This window comes from Chiloscyllium plagiosum, unplaced genomic scaffold (genome assembly GCF_037043375.1).
Source record: "Chiloscyllium plagiosum isolate Xiang-an unplaced genomic scaffold, Cpla_swu_hap1 HiC_scaffold_12, whole genome shotgun sequence".
NCBI classification, from domain to species: Eukaryota; Metazoa; Chordata; class Chondrichthyes; order Orectolobiformes; family Hemiscylliidae; genus Chiloscyllium; species Chiloscyllium plagiosum.
This window is the reverse complement of record NW_028270150.1, coordinates 56,511,132-56,534,337: the sequence shown is the minus strand read 5'-3', so window position 1 is coordinate 56,534,337 and position 23,206 is coordinate 56,511,132. Positions and strand designations below refer to the sequence as shown.

The following is a 23,206-nucleotide window of genomic DNA, read 5'->3' as shown; positions in this document are numbered from 1 at the left end:
GATTCTACAGTTAGGGAATATAGTCTGAGAGTTAAGTCTGTACTGTTCAGGAGAGGTGTTAGGAAACACTTCTACACACAAAGGGTGGTAGATGTTTGGAATTCTTTTCCACAAATGGCAGTGTATGCTGGATTAGTTTTTACTTTTAAGTCTGAGATAGATAATTTTTATTAAGCAAAGATATTAAGCGATGTGGGTTTAAAGGCAGGTATATGGAGTTAGGCCACAGATCAACCCTAATCTCATTGAATGGTAGAATAGGTTTGAGAGGCTGATTGGCCTATCCTTGTTCCTATGTTCTCAAGAAGTGCAAGATCTTAAACAGTGAGGTCACAGATCTCTGCAACTCTACTGTTAGGTACTCACATCTCTTGCAGCAGTTGGGTCACACTGCATAATTGCAGTTTAACTTCTGCATCCTTGTATATCGGCCCTCTAAGTACAAAGGCCATTTCTGATTATTTTCTATTCGTGTTTGTGCCATTTTAAATATCTATGTACCTGAAGCCCCAAGTCTTTTTGGACATACACTGGATTGTAACTTCATGCCATCTAAAAAATACCCTGATCTATCCTTTTCCAGTTCAAAATTGTTTGGTCAAGCTGTAAAAAAAAAGTCTTTCAAAAAAGCACTCATAAATGGACAGTATTATTCCAATTATTAGAGTGAAAAGGTCAAAGGCTGAGGCAGAGTTCAAACTATCAGGTTTGAATTAAAAACAAATTTTTGTTGTGCAAGCAAAAATTGTCTTAATGGCCAAAAAATTGCATTGATGCTTTTTATTTATTTTAAAAAGGCACAAATCTCCAGACATGAAGCAGTAGGAGTGCAGGCTCTCCATATTGTTAAAAATGATAGAAAACCTACTAAGAAGAAAAAGATAGTGTACATTTACAGTTTTTTCCTCCATCTTGTAAAAGAAAAAAGTGCAAAATTTCCTTATTTTATAGTACTTTGGTGATCTCTAAATGCTTGAAGATGGTTATTTTTAGCAGCAATAGAATGATAACACTGAAAATGTAAATCTATTGCACAAATTTAATGTTTCAAATGTATAGTTTTAAAAAATGTACAAACAGAGTCAATGTCCAGCTTTATCACAAGAGAGCAACTTTTGTAAGAAAATGTGACATTTTCTGAAAATGTGCAAAGGTTAACAACAACCCCTGAGCCATAGACCTAATAATGCTTTCTTGCACTAAGGTTAATATCTTAACACAAGCATCTTTGGGAGAAATCCCAAAAACCAAGGCATGTTTTCATTAGAATACACGTATTAATATGATGATATGGCATCTTTGGAATATACAACACAAGTATTCCTAAGGGTAATTGGTTCACATCTGAACAAGACATGACTGACATACAGGTTAAATGTCATCCAATTCATTTTAAACTTGACACGAGAGCAAGTGTCACTCTATTAGCTGAACCTACCCATTCTAGAGGTGAATGAAACCACAATTTTCTGACTGAGAACTGCATGGAGTAATCAGAAAACCATTCAACATCAAAGAACTGCTGGGAATAGTTGTAAAAAAAGTTGGAAGAGTTATACTAATCAAAACCCAACACTTCTCACTTCTGAGAAGAAACGTGTTTCAGTCCGAAAATTCTACAGCATGTAAAAGAACTTCACATAATTCAGAAGCCAAATACCAGTGATCAACATAACTTTATTTAACAAAAGGAAGGCTTCATGGCTGTCAAAATAATGCCCTGAACCCGAGAGAAAGTATACACCACTTGAGAATCATTACAGGGGTTGTTGACAACTTGTCATGACTGAGATCAGAAGACAAAACTGACTTGACAGCTTTGTATGAATTATTCAATTGTCTTCCAACTGCAAATAAATCTTCAAAATCTGATCATCCAACATTCTTGAAACCACAACCAACATGAGTTAGTAGTTGACTCTCGACAGTCAGCTATTTAGGAAAATTAGTACCAAAACATCACAGTCACCTTTACTGTCTGTGATTGAACCTGAAAAAATTATGTGGTTCTAAATTAATATACATGAGAATGGAAGGATAATTTACAAGTCTACCCCATTACAACACCAAAGGGAGAAGATTAGTACCTTCAGAAACACAACTATCTTCTCTGACACAATTTGAGGAAAATATACACTCTCCAAACATTCAACAGTAACATTCACGCCAGAACACATCCTCCACAAATGGCATTTGGGAAATGGGTGTAGGACCATTCGGCGCAGCCACTTTGGCGCGACCCATTTCGGCGCAAGCGATTCGGCGCAGCTCTTATTTATTCCTTTTCAGGCTTACTTACAAGCATTAATGAAAGCAATAAACAGAAAAATAATGTTTATCCTCTTCAGTAAAAATGTTTAAAATAAAATAAAAATGAAAGAAATAAGGCAAATACAAAATTGTTGATGGTATTTTAACGGGTTTTATTTTATTTTAATAATTTGTATATTAATATGTTTTATTTTAATATTTTAATAATAATAGTTTAATAACTACTACTGAATAAGTACAAAACAGTTCTCGGCAAATGGGTCTGCATCGAAATATACTTTATTTTAATATATTTTAATAATGTTATTAATTTAACAATTTTAATAACAACTACTGAATAACTACAAAACAGTTCTGTGCAAAATGGGTCTGCACCAAAATGGGTCGCCCCAAACCGGCCGCGCCAAAGTGGCTGCGCTGAATGGTCCCACTCCGTTGGGAAATGACAGGTCCATCAACATTACAGTGAAATAATGAACTAAACTTGAATGTTTTGTCCTCTAGCAGGCTTCTAACCTGACCAAGTTGTCAACCATTTGTAAAACCAAAGACCTGTGGGGAGATTGGATAGTTGTAAACCTACTTTACTTATTTGAAGCTAATGTATAAAGAATGTAAAAAGAAAACTGGGAAAAGAAAAACTGGGACGGAGATGTTGTATAAGTCAACCAGTATCTGAAAGAGTTAACTGACATCACAAGATAAGTTGCATTCATTAGGATACAGAGGACTGTAGAGGAAGCAGCAAACCAGATTTCTCAGTACCAGTTTCTAAATTTTAAAGTTAGTGCAGCTAAGCAGTAACATCACATGTCTAGCTCGAGATGTCACAGGAAACTTAACTCTGCTTTAATGTACCTATTAAGTACTAAACAATAAATCTTCTCAATGAGACTGAGACTCTCATCTGCTTAAGGTTTGATGTTGACATCCTTTCTGCATTTGATATCAGTAAATTAAATGAGTACAAGAAGAAGGATGGTGGTTTCAAATCTACACATAACATTTCATGTAGCACCAAAGGATACCAATTAATATTAATAAATTTCTATAGCTACAATACTCAGTTCAGTCATACCAACTGATGTATCTAATCATTAAGCTATTAGGAATCCATATGCATTTGATTTTTATTCATGAGTATTGGTTGGCTGGCAAGCATTTATTGCCCATCCCTAGTTAACCTTGATAAGGTTGTGGTGAAATTCTGCCTTGAACCGCTGCAGTCCTAATGCTATAAGTGGGCCACAATGCCCTGAGGGATGGAATACCAGGATTTTGACACAGCAACTGTGAAAGAATAGCAATACATTTCCAAGTCAGGATGGTGAGTGACTTGGAGGGGAACTTATCTGCTGCCCTTATCCTTCTAGATGGAAATGGTTGTGGGTTTCAAAGGTGCTGTAGAAGGACTCTTGGTCAATTTCTGCAGCGCATCTTGTAGATAATACGCACTGCTGCCACTGAACAATGATGGTGGAGGGAGTGGAGCTTGTGGATGTGGTGCTAATCAAGTGGGCTGCTTTGTCCTGAATGATGTCAAGCTTCTTAAATCTTGTTGGAGCTGCATGCACCCAGGCAAATGGGGAATATTCCATCACTATCCTGACTTGTACCTTATGGATGGTGGACAGGCTTTGAGGAGTCAGGAGATGAGTTACTCGCTGCAATATTCCTAGCCTGACTGGCTCTCAAAGCCACTGTATTTATATGGAGACTCTGATTGAGTTTCTGGTCAATGGTTACCACCATGATACTGATAGTGGGGGATTCAGTGATAGTAAAACCATTGAATGTCCAGGGGTGGTGGTTAGAGAGTGTCTTATTGGACATGGTCATTGCCTACATTTGTGTGGGACAAATGTCACTTGCCACTTGTCAGCCCAAGGCAGGATATTATCCAGATCTTTTTTGCATTTGAACACGGACTACTTCACTATCTGAGGATTGATGAATAGTGCTGAACATTGTACAATCATCTCTGAACATCCCCAATTATATCTTTATGATGGAGGGAAGGTCATTGATGAAACAGCTGGAGATGGTTGGGCCTAAGACACTACCCTGAGGAGCTCCTGCAGAGATGTCATGGAGCTGAGAGGACTGACCTCCAACAATCACAACTTTCTTCCTATATGCCAGGTGTGACTTCAGCAGAAACATTGCTCCCAATTCCCATTGATTCTAGTTTGCTAGGATTTCTTGATGCTGCACTTGGTGGAATATGGCCTTGATGTCTAGGCTATCACCCAGCACCTCTAGAATTCAGCTTTATTGTCCATGTTTGAACCAAGGCTGTAATGAGGTCAGGAGCTGAGTGCCCTGGCAGAACCCATTCGGGCATCAGTGGCAGGGTTAAATTCTTTAAACTGAGAAACAAGTACTAGTTTTATATTTTACAAATGATACAAAATTTCTTCCCATCTCAAAGCTGTGTTTATACTTTCTTGGGAACAGAAAGCTAGAAGCTTATTTTCTGGCTGAGTTAGCTGTTATCAGGTGGAGCACTGCTGCAGTTTTCTCTGACTTCCCCAAGTGTGAAAATAATTACCCAAGACTATATTCGTACTTACTATTCTGTGGTTCAAGTATATAAATATTAAATGGATGCAGAGTTGATGAACAGAGCCTGCTCCAATGCCCAGTATTACACTGAAAATTGGAATCTGAATGTAATATTGAAGGGTCAAAAAGATAAAGAATAGTTGTTTTTTAAGGATAGAAGTGTTAAGCAGAGCAAATTTCTGTCGAAGTTAACAAATGCCGAAAAGTTATGACGGTATTCATCATTAGCTAATTAAAACTGGAAATGTAGAAGCTATTAGACATGTGGAGTATAACTGCAGTACTTTGTATCTTATATTTTGCCAATGTTAAAATCACACCTCATGAATGCAAGTGAGACAGTATGTTTGTACTGCAGTGGTGTGATGCCGGGATAGATGTTATATTCTGCAATGTTCTTACTGAAAGAAAAACTCAACTTGAAATCTCACTAAGCCCACTGTTTTAACCATGCTCCTGTCAATCTGAGCCATGGTCAGATCAAGGTCAGATGCTTTTTTTTTCAAAATGAAATGCACTTTAGAGTGAGAATTGTTTTGCCAGAAGGAGATGATGCAGCAGAGGTTTAAATTGGTAGACATGCCTTTATTTGAATAACAAATTTGGTTTGATGCAAGCGTGCTTAATAGAAGCTCTCTGTAGACATGCTTATAGTAGAATTGGTTTTACTATACAGCCCATCAAGTTATTGCAAACACAAAACATCCAGGTGTTTTTTTTGGTCTGGAAACAAATGATCTCCACTTTATTGTAGACTGAAGTAATCTTGAAAGGTTTGTGTGCTACAGTAAAGGCAAAATTCTGAAATTCTAATTAGAAACCTTAATTCCTATCATGATTAAAACAAATCCTCAAATGGACAAAGTTTGTCCTTTTGTTTTGCTCCAATATTTGTCCATTTGAGGAGCATGGTGTTCCATTATGTATTGTATAAACTGTATTTAAGTCTGCAGCCATTGCATCTTATTAGATTAAATTACTTACAGTGTGGAAACAGACCCTTCAGCCCAACAAGTCCACACTGACCTGCCGAAGCGCAACCCACCTAGACCCATTCCCCTACATTTACCCCTTCACCTAACACTACAGGCAATTTAGCATGGCCAATTCACCTAACCTACACACTTTTGGATTGTGGGAGGAAACCGGAGCACCCGGAGGAAACCCACGCAGACATGGGGAGAATGTGCAAACTCCACACAGTGAGTCGCCTGAGGCAAGAATTGAACCCAGGTCTCTGGCGCTGTGAGGCAGCAGTGCTAACCACTGTGCCACCGTGCCGCCCACAAATAATATCAATTAAGCATCGGCCTTCCTCGTCTCCTTCTTAATAATCCCATCTCCCCCAATCACCTCACCACATTTCCCCTGTCTCTGTAACAGATAACCATGCCAGTTTAGTCCGTCTTTGATACTTCCACATTGTTCTTTGGCCTTTTGATATGTTAGTTGCACATCTGAGAAATTAACCAAAGTTAATTCATTATTTAATTTCCTTTTCCATACTTTCCTTTTCCACCACCACTGATCCTAGGCAGTCAGTTTCTGCAGGTCTCCATCTATAACATTTACACCATTATTTCAATTTTCTTTCCTTGGTTCAAGCTTAGTTCATATACTCGGTCTACTGACTATCAAACTCCCATAATTGAATGCAGTTTTCTGTATTCTTGATAGGCAGTTGTGTACTTATTATTCACATCACAGTTTTTAATATTACTTACAAAAATAATTGACTATGGCACATGAATTGCTGCCTGATGCCTATGTATGTTTGTTAATGACAAAAACATTTTTTCCTCTCCTAAGGTCACCAAGAACAGACCAGATATTAAATCTAAATATTACTGATCTGAATAAGTCAGCACCTGTGTTTCCTGTTGTGTTGCTTTACAAAAGGTTTGGTACAACACTTTGTATTGTTTTGTGATCATTGCTGCAGACACAGGTAATACGACTGACCATTCATCTGCTGCATTTCTATTCATCTATGTAATTCTGGATATAAACAAAACTTTTACCAAACAAAGAAGTTTCTGATTGTGAGACTCGCATGCTGCACATGGTTAATACCAACTTGTATATCTTGGAATTCAAATGAAATACAAAAATTCTTCAAATATTAGCAAAGGAAATTCCCTTCTGACACAAGAATAGAAAGGAATATAAAATATTTTTTCACATGATGCATTCTTTAGATAGCATTGATAAGTTTTATTTTGAATTTCTTAAACTTTAATGTTCCGAAGATGAATCATATCAAACTTAAAATGTTAACTAGGTTTTTTTGCTGTCCACAGATGCTGCCAGATTTTCTGAGTTTCTCCAGCACTTTCTGTTTTTGTATGGGTTACTTACTGGTCTTGCCCTGAAAAGATGATACTGGACCTTCTACTTGACTTAGTAGTCTGCTCATGGGGAAAGTACACCTATAATGATATTGTATGAGGAATTCCAAGGTCATAGCTTAATGATGAGGAAGTTGAAGCCTAGATGATGTGTGACTTGTGAACAAAATTTGTAGTTAGACTTCATTTGTTGTAACTTTAAGCCTTAGTCTTTTTGTAGTAATGATTTGCAAGACAATGCAGTTACTTATTTTTGGGATGTTTCAATGATATTTGAAAAATGATAAATGAAAGCCAGGGTCATGGAGGACTAGAGTTACTAGTCAGTATATCTGTCTTCCCATGTGGCTCACTAGTAACTCTGGTCCTCCATGACCCTGGCTTTCATTTTCATGAGCAACAGAGAGTCATAGAGATAAAAGTAAAGCAAACTAAGATATCAGCATTTATGTATAAATGTAGGAAACTTCAAACTTTTTAATGCACGTTTTAGCTCTTGCATTTGCAACAGCTGCATTTCAGGTCCTCAAACAAGAGCACAGGCTTCATCTTGTTTTAAATGACCTGCCGATTAACACATTTCTTGCAACCTGAGCTCTCAATGAATGATTTATTCATTTCAAGAATGCAGAACATTGCTCAAAAAAAAATTCAGTTTAGTTAATACAATTTTATTGTGACTTCCCATGGTGTTTTTCATGCTAATGTAAAAAAGTATATTATCAATCTTCCACTGCATTGCACATAAGAAGCAAAGACCGAGACATACAAAGTGAGTTACCATGTAGAGGATAGTGGATGAGAGAATACTAGCGTACATCGGTCTCAATTTTAAAGTTTTATCTCTGATCCAGTTTTATACAACACTCTGACTTGATGTGATCATTTGTACTTGAATATCAAAACCTGTGGTAATTTAGTAAAATCAGCCTAGTTGAAGTATGCATTTCTTACAGCAAAGCCAGAGAAACAGAAAACAAAATTCCGGTGTGAGACATCAGAAACGCTAAGAAAAGATATTTGCAGTTTGCAAGGGAACTTAAGTTGCTTTCATGATCAGATGTTGAATAGGAACTTGTACCGGGGAATACAGTTTGAGATGGAAGTATGGTTTTCGGGGCATGAAATGTGCAACAGACGTTACTAGATGCACAGAAGGCATTAAAACAATGTTCAGTTGTGAGACAAGCTTATGGAGCAGAGTTATCAACATCAGTAGTTAAAGAATTTCTCATTTACTTGACATTATATGCAAATTCACTTAAACTTACCACAACAGAGATTGTTCAGGAATTGGGAGTTTGAGGGCTAAAATTAGATGCACAAATTTTAATTGAATATGTATCCTAACTCTACTTTACCTAGCAGGTTTTTGTTTTAGTTTTAAACAAAAGATTCACATTTAGCTTTTAAAAAAACTGGGTGCGGTTTAAACAAAATTGGCTGTAAGAATACCTTCCTACTTAGCTAAAGACTTTCTCCAGAAGGTTCCAGCCATCAAACTTGAAAATGTCAAAAGTATTTTAAAATATAGAAAGCTAAGAAATGTTTGCTTTTCCTTTCTCTGACATTCAGCTTTCAACCATATGTTAATCTTCAAGATTTATTAATTAAACCATTAAAGTACAAATCATGTCACACAGAAATGACAATGATGCGGAGATGCCACTGTTGGACTGGAGTGGAGAACGTCAGAAATCACATGATACCAGGATACAGTCCAACAGGTTTATTTGAAATTGCAAGCTTCCAGAGTGCTGCTCCTTGGTCAGATGAAGTCTTGTAAATAACAATACAGGGCAAGCCATTTCGGTTAATGATTACCATCCAATCAAGCAGTTGTCCTCATCCTACATAGCTAGATGGCTCCCATATCTCCTATTTCACTGTTAATTGAACTCAGCGATTGTTTACACATTTTGTCAAGACATTGATGGTGAGTGATCTTAAAGAGCCAGGGCATATTTGCATCTGAATGTCAAAAATGTTCCATATTCCATGTTATTCATGAGGAATAGCACAGGATATCATCATGGCAACAGAGTTTCTCATTTCGTCATACGGAAACAATTTCCCTCCATTGAGATTGAGATCCAAAAGTTTGGCAAAAATGTTTTCAATTAAACATTGCACTGTGATAATCAAGCATGCTGTCTGGTCTCAGAAACAACCAAGGGAAACTGTCCAATGTCAGATTGCTCCTATAGGTTTAATATGTGACTGTTTATCTTTCTCCCTTTCTTAAGCTGCATTTTGGAAAACCAAATCAGAGCAGGATTTATACACTTAATAGTAAGGTCCTGGAGAGTGTTGCTGAACAAAGAGATCTTGGAGTGCAAGCAACCACATATAATTTGATAGCACTGAGATATTAGGAGTGCACTGTTTCTCTTATTGTTTTATCCAATTTCTGATATGGCTATTTGTATCCATTATCTATATTGGATTTAGAATCAAAAGAACCTTTAACCAGGTTTCTTTAATAAACACAAAATGGGTTTATTACTTAAAAAAACTTATACTGCAAGGATTCGGAATTTGTTAATACGCCTAGTTATAATATCCAAATGTAAATACTTACCCCTCTAAATAACCCAAAACGCACACATATCAGACAAAGGAAAATCAAAAAAAAACTTCCTTTCTTAAAAAATAAGCATTCTGGGTCAATAAATGTTGAAGACAACAATGAGAAGTTCAGTGATGCATAGAATGTCATCAGTATTCTTTCCTGCGCACACAAAGATAACGTTCCTGAACACTGAGGACTTTTGCAGATTCTGTCATTCAAGAAATGTAGACAAATTCTTCAAGGTGTTTCTCATGCAACAACAGCTGGACCAGGATTCCTGGTTACCACACTGAACCCAGTACAAGCATCTTTGCAGAAACAAGAAACCTAAACTTGAAACTTCCTTCACTAGGTCGGATATCACTAAGAATACCCAAAGCAGACACTACAACCTGACTATTATAAATCTAGACAGAGGGTTTCTAGTATCCAAGCAGTTATCACAAGGCATATGATCACCATGAAGTGTGTTATTAAAATAAGTTCCAGTGTCTTTTCATTAACCTCTTTTAAAATGAAATAACCCAGGTATCCATTATCCTTCAAACTCAAGTTTGCAAACAATATTAAATACGAAATCTTTGCAATATATTTATTATATCGCATAGTCTTAATATATCAAAAATGTTCCATGTATTTGAAGAAGATTGCACCCATTTGCTAATGGTTCTATATAGATATAAAAATTACTACTATTGACACAGTGCATGTAAGTATTTTAGTATGTCTTTGTTTCAAATTGCATATTTCTTCTCATGTTAATTTCAATTCTTATTTCCTGAATATCCTTTTTGTTTTGCAAATCCTCAGCATTTAGCATGTTTAGATTAGATTAGATTAGATTAGATTTACAGTGTGGAAACAGGCCCTTCGGCCCAACAAGTCCACACCGACCCGCCGAAGCGCAACCCACCCATACCCCTATATTTACCCCTTTACCTAACACTAAGGGCAATTTAGCATGGCCAATTCACCTGACCTGCACATCTTTGGACTGTGGGAGGAAACCGGAGCACCCGGAGGAAACCCACGCAGACACGGGGAGAACGTGCAAACTCCACACAGTCAGTCGCCTGAGTCGGGAATTGAACCCGGGTCTCTGGTGCTGTGAGGCAGCAGTGCTAACCACTGTGCCACCGTGCCGCCCTAAACATGTTGTGGTCATCATAAATTGAATTTACATTACAATGTGATCCTGATCTATTTTATGACAAGCGACATACAATGGTAGGTGGGATGACTTTGGCAGCTGTTCATGTTGTGTTTGGGAAAAGGAAAGGGAGGAGAGAAGAGCTTTTTAAACATTATTGCATGGACTAGTCAGTTTCCTCTTTTGATGCTGAGTTTCCTTTTCTTCATGGTTCCTGTATGATATCTCTTGTTGGTGTTTTGTTCATGAATGGGGAATATTACAGAGATATTAGTAAAAATGAGAGGTTCTCATGAAAAATTCTCCTTCTCAAGCTGTCAGCTTACCTGAGGTGTGGTCACTCTCAGGCTGGCCACTTCTATCTAAATCAACCAAACGGTCTAGTAAGACTATGATGACTTTTACCATTACTTTAACCTATCTTAAACCTAGTTAATCTAAGTAGAAATTATACCATGAATAGTTTCTTCTAGTTTAACTTGCAGTGAGTACATGATTTCTTTGAATTGAGCCATTTTTCAAAGACTAATGATAATCAGCGCTTCTTTAAGAAATTTATCTAGGATTGTTTCAGTGTAATGTGAGAGGAAGTCTGTGGCATTGCCAGGAGATGTCCTAGGAAATTCTTATATAAAATTATATTCCTGCAGCCAAATTACGCTTAATAAATATTATGCTATATACAGATATTTATATCTTAAATGTTTATGGTTCTTGATGTAATAGATTCACAAATATCTTCTTGGAAATATAGAGATGACAAATGTGTGCTCATGCTATTTATACATGGCAGTGTTCTGAGTTTGAAATTGATGTCACTGTTAGAACCCATGTGTTAGTCCGTTGTGGGTTTCACCAAAAATCAGCTTTGTCTGATCTGATCACTTCCAAGCGCAGCAGTAAGTCCATGAATATCTTCTATCTCTCTTGGCTCATTTTGAACAGTCCATCTAGATGTTTTATAAGCAGTGATCCTTCTGCACTTGTCAATTTTTATTAACAAAGTACTCATCTCAAACTTGATTTTTTTCCTTTTTTTTTTGCAACCCTCAACTGATTATTTCCCCAGTATGGCCTCTTATTTTAAGCTCATGGATAAGGACTTGAATTGGATGCACAATTCATTTGACCATTATTATAAAATCATGAGTGGCATGGATAGGGTCTCTTCACTGGGTTGGGGAGAGTCCAGAACTAGAGGGCATAGGTTTAGGGTGAAAGGGGAAAGAATTAAAAGGGACCAAAGGGGCAACTTTTTCATGCAGAGAGTGGTGCATGTGTGGAATGAGCTGCCAGAGGAAGTGGTAGAGGCTGGTACAATTGCAGCATTTAAAAAGATGGGTACATGAAAAGGAAGGGTTTAGAGGGATATGGGCCAAGTGCTGGCAAATGGGACTTGATTAATTTAGGATATCTGGTCAGCATGGATGAGTTGGACTGAAGGGTCTGCTTCCATTCTATACATCTCTATGACTCTGTGGTCTAAACCACAAGCAGAATCAGATTATACAGTATCCTAGTAAAACTTCCACTCCTCTATTCATTGAAAGTGATTTAATTAACACTAATTAATAAAAGGATTGTGGAGATTAGAAGCAGTTAGTTAGGTCTGTCACAAAATGTAGCTTTCGCTACCCTCACCATGTTCCTCTAACTTTCTGGGTAGGACTGCTTACTGTTGGGAAAGAAGGAATCCATAGGCAAAATTTGAATTGTTGCCTCGTGATTTCAATTTCCTTCTAGCTTCAGTCCTGAGAAAATTTCACTCCTAACCTACATGAGAAAGATAGAAGGAGCGAGAGTATGTAGGTCTATGGCCCAAGACATTTTCTGCCACTTAAAGTAAATGTTACACTTAAAATGTTACAATAATATAATATACAGAAAAGCTAAAATGTGGCAATAAAAATGTTAAGTGGTCAGGTTCATAATAAATATATAAAGTAGTAGAACAAAGTAGTAGTTTTTTTCTGGTGGCTTGCAACTCAGTGCCTTTGGCAATGAAGCAGAACAATTAGTTTGGAAACCTTTTTCGATAAAACCCTCCTAAAACACCAGCTGCTACAAAAATTATTTTTTGTGTGAAAAATAGAATTGCCAAGTGTCATATACATTAAAAATAGAAAGAAAAGGGAGGCATGCATACGCTTCACCATAAAATAAATTTTGTGTCTTAGAAATTTGGATTGGATTTGTGTTGTTGCAGATTATGGGACCACATTATAAATGGATGAAGCTGGACCAGTACAGGATTTTCAGTCAAAATATCACAGGGCTACTTATGAACTGATACAGTTTTTTTTTCTAAGACTGTAAGATTTCTTTTGAAGTCAGCTTCACTATTTTCCTAGATTAGCATGTAAGCAATTCATTCAGTTTAACCAAATTAATCAACAATTCCAAATGTTTTGAACATTAATGATTTGGCATGTTGCCTCTGTTGGATTGTTTTCTGTGAGTTAACGCATTGACATTCCCTGGGGAACGGATCATGCTGTAGCTTTTGTGGAGAATGATGAGTACCATGTTGTTGTGTATATAGCCTGAGGGGCACTTGCAACTTCATTAATGACCCTAACCTCGAGAAAAATTGTCAACTCCAATAACATGTTTGTTCAATTTTGCTTGCACTCATCTGGGCTGTGGCAAAGGATTGCAGGATGCACTTAAACAAAGCATTGCCCTGGAGGGCAAGGCTGCTAATTGTAAGCAACATGAAGACTGGGATGCATGCTAGGAATTTTCAGAAATTCAAGAAATTATCGGGAGTGGCCAGGTAGAAGTTAGAATTTTGGGTTGTTTATAGTGTCTCTCTTGTAAATTTATATTTCTTATAATGTTGAGTTGTCTCTGTGTTGTAGAATCATAGAGATATAAAACATGGAAACAGACCCTTCGGTTCAACTCATCCGTGCTGACCAGATATCCTAAATTAATAAAGTCCCATTTGCCAGCTTGAAACCTGTACCCTCTAATTTTGAACTCCCCTGCCCTGTGATCTGTATTCTAAAACAAATCTTTCAGAGATAACCAAAGCCACTGGGATGTGATGATCACTAAACAATTACTGAAATGAAGAACCCAAAACAATCCTCTTAAATTAAAGAATTACTCAAGTGAAAATTGCAAATTAACATAATGATTCAATGAAGTTGATGGGATGGGGTTTTTTTGCATCTATCCTTTGGATGTGGACTTCACTGGCTGGGCCATTCTTTATTGTCATCCCTTATTGCCTTGGACAAGGTGGTTTAGAAGTATGCCTTGAACTGTTACAGTCCCTGACCTTCAAGTACACCCACAGTACTGTCAGGGAGAGAGTTGTAGAAATATGACCCTATGATAGTGAAGTGGTAACAATATCATTTCAAGTCAGGATGATGCTTGTGGGTGAGTTTGCAATTGGTGGTGTTCCCATGTATCTGCTGCCTTTCACCTTCCAGATGGTGGAGTCATGGATTTAGAAAGCACTGTCTAAATTGGTGAGTTACTGCAGGGCATCTTGGAGAGGGTACACATCGCTGCCAATATGTGTCAGTAGGGAAGAGAGTAAACATTGAATGTTATGGACAGGATGCCAGTCAGAGGGCTGCTTTGTTCTGGGTTGCATTGAGCTGCTTGAATGTTGTTGGAGCTGCACTCATTCAGACCTCTGGGGATAGTATTCCAATACACTTCTCATTTGTGTTTTATAGTTGGGGAAAGTGCATCCAGGAGAGAAATTTCCTGAAAAGAAACTAATTTAAAGCAGCAGCAGCAGAAGAAGGAGCTTTAGCACTGAAACAGGGGTAGCCCATCATTAAGGTATATGTGCCTGTAAGATTGCTGTGGAAGTAAAAGGATTCAATTTTTTTTTCTGATATTTGTATTAAGACTATTTCAAATAGTTCTTATAGAGTAAACACTGAGACCAGAAGAGAATTCCTCCATACTGTCATGCTTGATGCAAAAAATCATTAGCAGTCTAACTTTGCAATAAAAATCTAAAACTCTAGAGCGGGATTATATTTTTGTTTAGTGCCTGGGAGGAATGTTCCTCCTGTGAGGTTTCTACATGAAGTTTTGCTGTTGCAAAGCACCAAGTGGAAATAAACAAGTGGACTAAGTTAGGATAGCTGACAAAGAGTAGACATTAACAAATGTTAGTTCTGAGAAAACTGCTTTGAAACTGCCAGCTTAGTTGCAATTTTTTCAAGAGGGAAATCAAGAGTTACGAATAATTTGCAGAAAGGTTTCTCCGGAATGCTGCCAGCCTGTCCTTCCCCAACATGCGGTTTCTACCAGAGCTACTAATATTTTTGGCCTATCGAGATACTGATATTTTGTGATATCTAGAATTCGTTCCTCAGATGTACTCCTCTCCTTTGTGTCATGGGGATTTCTTTTACTCATATTAAAAGATCAAGAGACAGAAAGTTGATGTTGGAAATATAACAAAAATGTATTGAGTTTATGAATACTGCGGATGTATCGAGTGGTGGAGAAATGGCAGGATAGGATGTTGTGGAGGTGCCGGTGTTGGACTGGGGTGGACAAAGTTGAAAATCACACAACACCAGGTTATAGTCCAACACGTTTATTTGTGGATGAGATAAATGTAAATGAATGTGTATGAATAGTGTGAATGATTCGTAGAATGAATAGACTGTGCATTTGATAGCATGTGAAAAGGAATGAGATAGTGAGTAAGAGAAACATTAATTGTGCCCTGTGGTAGGAAGCAGAAGAATGTGTTGAAAAGGAGGAAAGTGCTCTGAGTGTAGTGGGAAGATGATGAAAGGAATGTGGTAAAGCACTGCTGAGAGGTGCAGAGATGAAGTGCATGCATTGTTCCTGCTCTGAGCAGGTTATGGACCAAACTCATTGTATGGTATCTATGAAGTGATGCTTTATAAGATCTGTTTAGCATTCGGATTTCAATTCATCCCTGTCAATCACCAAACAAATCATGAGTATTGTAGCTTTATGAACTGCATAGTTTCAGGTTATAACCAACAATCCTACATATGAATTACAGGTGCCATTAGAGCACCTTTCAGGAAGGCATTTGCTTACTTGTTGTAAGTATAGGGGCAAAGTGACTCTGTTTCTGTCACAATACTATGCAATAATGTCAGTTTATAAATGATAATATCACAACAAAACTGACATTAGGTTTTCTTTTTAACATTTGCAAAATTATTAGTTATTCAGCTTTTCCTTCCTAAATATCTCAGCTGATAAAGGGACCATCCAGTATAGTCAAGTTATCCTTGAGCAAGTCAGTTCGACTAGGATGGTGGTTTGATGCTACAAGTAATGTGAGAACACTTACGCTGAGGTCAAAAAATTTTGAGGATTTCTATTCACAATCACTATCTAGCGTACCCCAGCTGGAAAATTGGAATAAGATTAAACTGAGTTGTGAAGTCTGTGAAATTCTTGAGGTCAGGAGAACTGCAAATAGGTGTGGATCTTGTACCTCAGGAAGAGGATCTCCCCTCAGTAAAACAGGGAGGATAAAGAAGGGGGAAATAAAAGCACTTTAACTTTAAGTATATATTGCAAAGTTTTACTGATTCTATCATAGTTTTAATCCAGTAAACATAGTGCTCTTAAACCAATTGTAGACATTTTGTGCTATTTATTGTAGATTCAATGAAAATAACTCCCTTTTGTTCAGAAAACTAAACCAGGAGTTTCCTTACAAACTGTCCCTATTTATTGAGTTCCCAGGGGCTGTTGGTGCTTTGTCATTGAGCCAGAAATACTATAATTGGAAATGTTGCATCAGTGCCACATTAATGAGTTAAAATGAGTAAAGTTTAATTTTTCTAAGATTATCAAATTATTTGAATGCACATGTATGCAGTTCCTGGGGTGAGAAATATATTTCAAATAATTTGGTGTTTAAATATGATCAGTATCAAACAATTATTTCATAATGTAATTATAATTGAACACGAATATTTATCTCTTTATTTGCTTTAACAATAATTCCTTTTTTTATTCAACTTATCACAATTTAACATGTTAGTCCTGGTTGTTGGAAATAAAAACAGCCAAATAACTTAAGCTTTGGATATCTGATAAGCTTTATTTTATCCATTTGTGTAACATTTACTTGCATCAATTCAATTTGTATAATTTCAAAGCAGTATTTGGCAAACATAGAAGTGTGATAAGTATATTATGTAAAGATGCATTGAGTAGGAATTGCTGACCTAACATCTCAACATCTGTTAAGTGGTTGCTCCAACAAAAGTCTTAACTGTCACCAACCTCATTACCTTCAGAGGACTATCACTGACCTCATTACCTCCTAAGATCTGTTTCCCACTGCCTCTAACCCAGTCGTCTCTCAACTCCGGACAGCCCATTTCTACCTCCTTCCCAAAATCCACAAACCAGACTGCCCTGGTAGGCCCATCTTACCAGCCTGTTACTGCTCCACTGAGCTCATTTCCTCCTACCTTGACTCCATCCTCTCTCCACTTACATCCCTGATTTCTCTGATGCCCTCCACTTCCACTTCCCTGACCCTAACTGCATCCTGTTCACCATGGATGTCCAATTCCTCTATATCTTCATTCCCCATCAGGATGGTCTGAGAGTTCTCGGCTTCTTCCTCGACCAGGGGCCTGAACACTCCCACCCACCCCCACTTTCCTCCATCAAGTTTTTAATCAACCATCCAATTTTCTTGTTCTGTTACCTAGTGTTGACTTTTGTTCAAGTTATTTTTTCCCTGTGTCATACCTTTGAATGTTTTTGTTCAACTTTTGAATAATGATGAATGGTCCATGTCCTAGTTTATTCTTCACAGGAATATCTCAAGTTGCCTATCTCCCTGAATTTAGTTCAACCGGTACAGATTTCTATTTTAAAACGTTGTGACATTGCTCCAAGACAGCTGCTCAATTCTGATGCAGGACAAGGACGTGGGGGGAATAGGGACATAGAAAGATATGCAGATGGAGTGAGATCAGAGAAAGTTACTGTGAAACATAAAGTTGGCACTGACCCAGTTTGGCCTCTGGTCTGTTTATGTACTCGACTTGGATTTTGATTTTTGCAATTTCATGTGCAATAGGTTAATGTCAATGTCTGCATCAGGTATTTGAAAGTATTCCACTGGTTTATACTTGTTCAGTATGGATGCCAGCACCTTTCCAGTTTGAAATATTTGTGTGCTTCTTCTAGTGGAAGCTTAAGAAGTCAAAGAGCAGCTAAAGAATGCTGCGACGTAGCCCATTTTGGAGTTAACATAGTCCATTTTTTCTCTAAATAATTTTAATGGTCAGTTTAATCTCAGATCGGTTTTTAATTTTAAATCTGAGAAAGATAGTTTTTTTTTTGTTAAGCAGAAGTATTAAAGGATATGAGCCAAAGGCAGATTTCTGGAGTTAGACCACAAGTCAGCCATGATCTCATGAACAGGCATGAGGGGCTGTATGACCTACTCCTGTTCCTATGATCTTATCTCCTTATGATCTCATGATGCAGGGCAATGAGAATTAATTAAAAATAGTGAGATCACTGATGTCAGAGAAAGCAGCATAAAAATGCGAAACAAATAACAAACTAAAGGCACAAGAGACCAAAATTAAAGTCAGTCAGAAAAACAAAGGGTTTAAAAAATAGAGAGAGAGAAATGAAAAGTGCAGAAAGATGGAAAACTAGTTTTAAAAAAATCCAGCAATAAACTGTATCGGGATTGCCTATAGTGAAGTAATATTGGATTGAATAGTGAATTACAAATATTATATTGCCTTAACCTTCCATTTAAAAAAATCTGAATGCACACAAGTACAGGTGCACGTAGGACAAAATTGTTTCATCAGTTGGAAGGAGATCATACAATAATATGGGAAAGTGGTACTTACAGTCTGTTTTGGACATTGAGGTACAAACACCATGATTGGTAACAACAGTTGGTACAAAGCATTACATTTAATAATGCTCAAATCAGCACAATATAGACCCAGGAGATTTTAATTGCTTTTTATTAGACCCAGTTCTCATATTGAAGTCACGTGTCATGAAAATCAAATAAGGTGCAGCTATTTTGTATGTAGCTAGCAGCAGGTGGAGGTGGATGAGGATGAGTCATCCATGCAGTTACTTTTGTAAAGAACAAAACACTCTGTTTTCACAGCTCGTTGTGGGAGGACATTAGGACATTAAATTGGGCAACTGAAAAGCTAATTCCATCTAATGCTGGTTTGTGCAATTGATAGAATATAATTAATCATTTTAATCATGTAAATTTTGTTTATGTTCCACACATAACTGACATCTGAATGTTCTTGTCTGGAGAAGTGTCAAACTACAGCTTTATTTTCATACTCAGTGTTCATGCTTCCTGTTTTGTTATGTCAGATATTTTATTTTGGTTAATATTTTGGTTAATAAATGGAGTTGTGTCAACCACAGACCACGTATCTCCATACAGTATCAATGGCGACATGATTTGCAATTGTGAACTGTTTAGTTCCTGTTTTAGTACCTGATGTATCTGCATAAGAATTGAAGGACAATGACAAAGGACTGAAAATGCATCAGACACTATGGGATAAGATAGATAACCTAATACTATAGTGGGAATTCAACTTAATTTGATGGAGTGAATTTGTAGGTAGAAATGTATTACTCATACCCTGACTAGAAAAGTCAATGAGCAGTTCGCTAAATTTTGAAAAGGAGAGGCAAGCACACAATAATACACTTGGGCAGTCTTAATAAAATGGACATGGCATTTTCATCCCAACCTGATTACCGCTGGTTGAGCAATGCCAGAACACGATAATGACCACGAGTGAAACTGCAAGGAAGCCCTAAGAAGTTGAGACACAATACCAGAGTTGGTGTTCTTGCTCAGAGATTGATACCCCTTGTGAGAGGGCATTTGGAGTTTGGACACCAGAGGTCAACAATGGAAGCCACAAAGGGGGAATTATCTCCAACAAACACAGGGATCTCCGAAGGAAGATACCTCACTTCCTTCCTGCATTTTCCTGCATAATGGCCTTTATAGATCTTTCAAGCAGCCTTCAATAAAGAACAATGGTCTGCTCCAAACAACTTTACCGCTTTGTATCTTTGACACATATTTCAATCTCTTCAAATGTGCACCTGGCAATTACTGGTGAGATGAAAATCATCATGTCTATTATATGCTCTGACATGTGAAAATATATGGAGAGCAACAAGGTTAACTTCACTTATTTCAGCTATGATTTGGAGATGCCAGTGTTGGACTGGGGTGTACAAAGTTAAAAATCACACAACACCAGGTTATTGTCCAACAGGTTTAATTGGAAGCACACTAGCTTTCGGAGCGTCGCTCCTTCATCAGGTGATAGTGGAGGGCTCAATCCTAACACACAGAATTTATAGCAAAAATTTACAGGGTGATGTAACTGAAATTATACATTGAAAAATTGATTGTCTGTTAAGTCTTTCATCTATTTGATTACCATGATAGTTTCACTTCTTTCATTTGTAAATCACAAAACCTTTTTTAAAAAAGTTGCATTCTCAGGTTAGCTGTTAAAAATGGTGATAGCTCGACAATATGTTGAAGGTGTTAGCCCCCTGTGTTCTATGTCTATGCCATGATGTTTAGATTGATTCTAATCTAAAGACTGAGATAACGGAGTTTTACATGAATTCATGTAGTTTTTGAGCAAAGTATAATGTAACCCTGCAAGTACAAATTCACCCCACAAAATATATGTGTGCATGTGGGTCTTTGTTTGTCTGTGTGTGTGTGTCTGTCTGGGTTGGTGTGTGTGTGTGTGTGTGTGTGTGTGTGTGTGTGTGTGTGTGTGTGTGTGTGTGTGTGTGTGTGTGTGTGTGTGTGTGTGTGTAGTGAGCATAGAGTGTCTTATGTCTGTGAGGGGTGCACATGTGAGTGTGGGTAAGGGTGTGTGTGGATGTCTGTGTGCACGTCTGTGTATATGTGTGTCCGTGTGTATTTGTGTATAGGAGTGCCTGTGTGTGTGTGTGTAGGGGTATCTGTGTGTGTGTATAGTGCAATGGTGGTCACCTATAATGTGACATGAACCCAAGGTCCCGGTTGAGGCCCTCCTTATGGGTACCGAACTTGGCTAACAGCCTCTGCTCGGCTCTCCTCTTATTTCAGTTAGTTCAACTTAGCTTTACACAATAATGCCAAAAAAAACGTAATACTGTGCTTCCCTATAGCAAGTGGGTTTTCTTCTTTGACATAAAGTACTTTAGCTGTAGTTCTGTAATGCTGAAAGCTTTCTTAGATTTAATTGTCCTCATAATTCTCCTTAATGTACATAAGAAAAAACATTGGACTTTTTCCTCAAAACCTAGACAAGATGGAGAAGCATTTGTTAATTGCCAAGAAAAGATGGTAAATTATTTAACAATTCGAACCCTTGAGGCAACCTCATCAAAGAATGCTTATTTGCATTTTGATCTCAGTATCTTCTTTTAAACTTGTGTGGTGGTGTGCATCATGTATGAATATTGAAAAAGTACTTTTTTTTTCAAATTCTTTCATTTGAAATGTATTAATGAAAGCCTATTAGCACCATTGGCACCAATTAATTAGAAATGCATCTGTTCAAAAATCTATTTCACTGCTGTTTGTGTCCCAAGCTGCTGCTGTTTTAACTTTTGGGGAGCAGAGTTTGATTGAATGTGTAAAGAAGGTGTGTATCTTTACCATACAACACTACAGAGAGCAGGGCATTAAAGTCATGAACCTAAAGCACTAGGGCATGAAAATGTTATTTTCATGAAGTTTAATTTTACCATTTGCAATGATGTACTCTGGTTCCCCTTTACTTTAATCGGAAAAAATAAATTCAGAAGTTTTTTTTTCTCTAAAACTAGTTTCACCAAATGTCTCCCCAGTCAATGTGCAGATTTTCTTTTCTGTGGTACATTTAAATCCCACTTTGGTGTACAAAAATAGCATAGGTTCATTTGATAATTTTTCTTCACCCCAGGGTGAAATACATCATCCATTCCCAGGAGCCTATTGCCTTAGTGTAGATAAGGTTCCAAGCTTCCCACTATTCACAGCCATTGGCAGAGGAGCTGCATTCATTTGACAGTCATATTGTATCATAAAGTCACACAGACCCTTCAGTCTAACTAGTCCATGCAGACCATGTTCCCAAACTAAACTAGTTCTACCTGCCTGAGTTTGGCCCATATCCCTCCAAATCTTTCCTATTTATGTGCTTATCCAAATGTCTTTTAAACATTGTAACTATACATGCATTCACCACTTCCTCTGCCAGATCATTCCACATGCTAACCATTCTCTGTGTAAAAATGTTGCCTTTCATATCTTGCGTGAAACCTCCTCTCAACTTAAAAATATGTCCCCTAGTTTTGATTTCCCACTCCTTAGGGAAAAGATCTTTGCTTGTCACCTTATCTATGTCCCTCATGATTTTATAAACCTCTAGAAGGTCTTCCCTCAACCTCCTACACTCCAGTGAAAAAACGTCCTAGCCTATCCAGCCTATTTTTATATCCTCCATTTCCAGTGACATCCTGAAAAATCTTGCATGAACACTCTGCAGTTAAATGATATCCTTCCTTTTGGCAGGGTGACCACACTGCATACACAACTCCAGAACAGGCCTCACCAACATCCTGTAAAACCTCAGCATGACATCCCAACTCCTACATTAAAAGGTCTGAGCAATGAAGGCAAACATGCTAAACGCTTTCATAACCACTCTGTCTACATGTGACGTAAATTTCAAAGAATTATGAATCTGAACCCCTAGATCTCTCTGTTCTACATTACCCAAGGCCCTACCACTAATTGTATAAGTCCTGCCTTTGTTTGTTTTACCTAGCATTTATCTCAATTAAACTCCATTTACCACTCCTCCGCCCATTGGTGCAATTGATCAAGATCTGTTTGTACTCTTAGATAATCTTCTGTACTGTCCACTATACCACCAATTTTGGTGTCATCTACAAATTTACTAACCGCGCCTGCTATATTTTATATACAATACTGACTTTGCCAGCGATACCTACATCCCATAAAAAGAATAATCAAACTTTAGAAAACAATTTGTTAAATGATTAAATAAAAGTCTTTGACAACTTACTAAAGCATTTTACAGCCAATCCAGTACTTGAAATGCAATCACTGAAGTATAGAAAACTCATCACTGGGCACATCCTTCCAATTAATTGGATACACCTCCCATTGTCATTGTTTTGCTTTTGAGAGGTAGAGAGAGAAAGCAAATAGCAAAGTGCTTCAGAAACAAAAACACAAACTGTTGGGAAATTCAGCAGGTCTGGCAGCAT

The 23,206-nt window shown here is 37.4% G+C and overlaps 1 protein-coding gene across 4 annotated transcripts in view; it reads left to right on the top strand.

Moving 5' to 3' along the window:
• sytl5 (synaptotagmin-like 5) overlaps nt 1-23,206 on the top strand; it is a 189,243-nt gene that overhangs the window by 58,295 nt on the left and 107,742 nt on the right. The gene's annotated exons all lie outside the window — the stretch shown is intronic.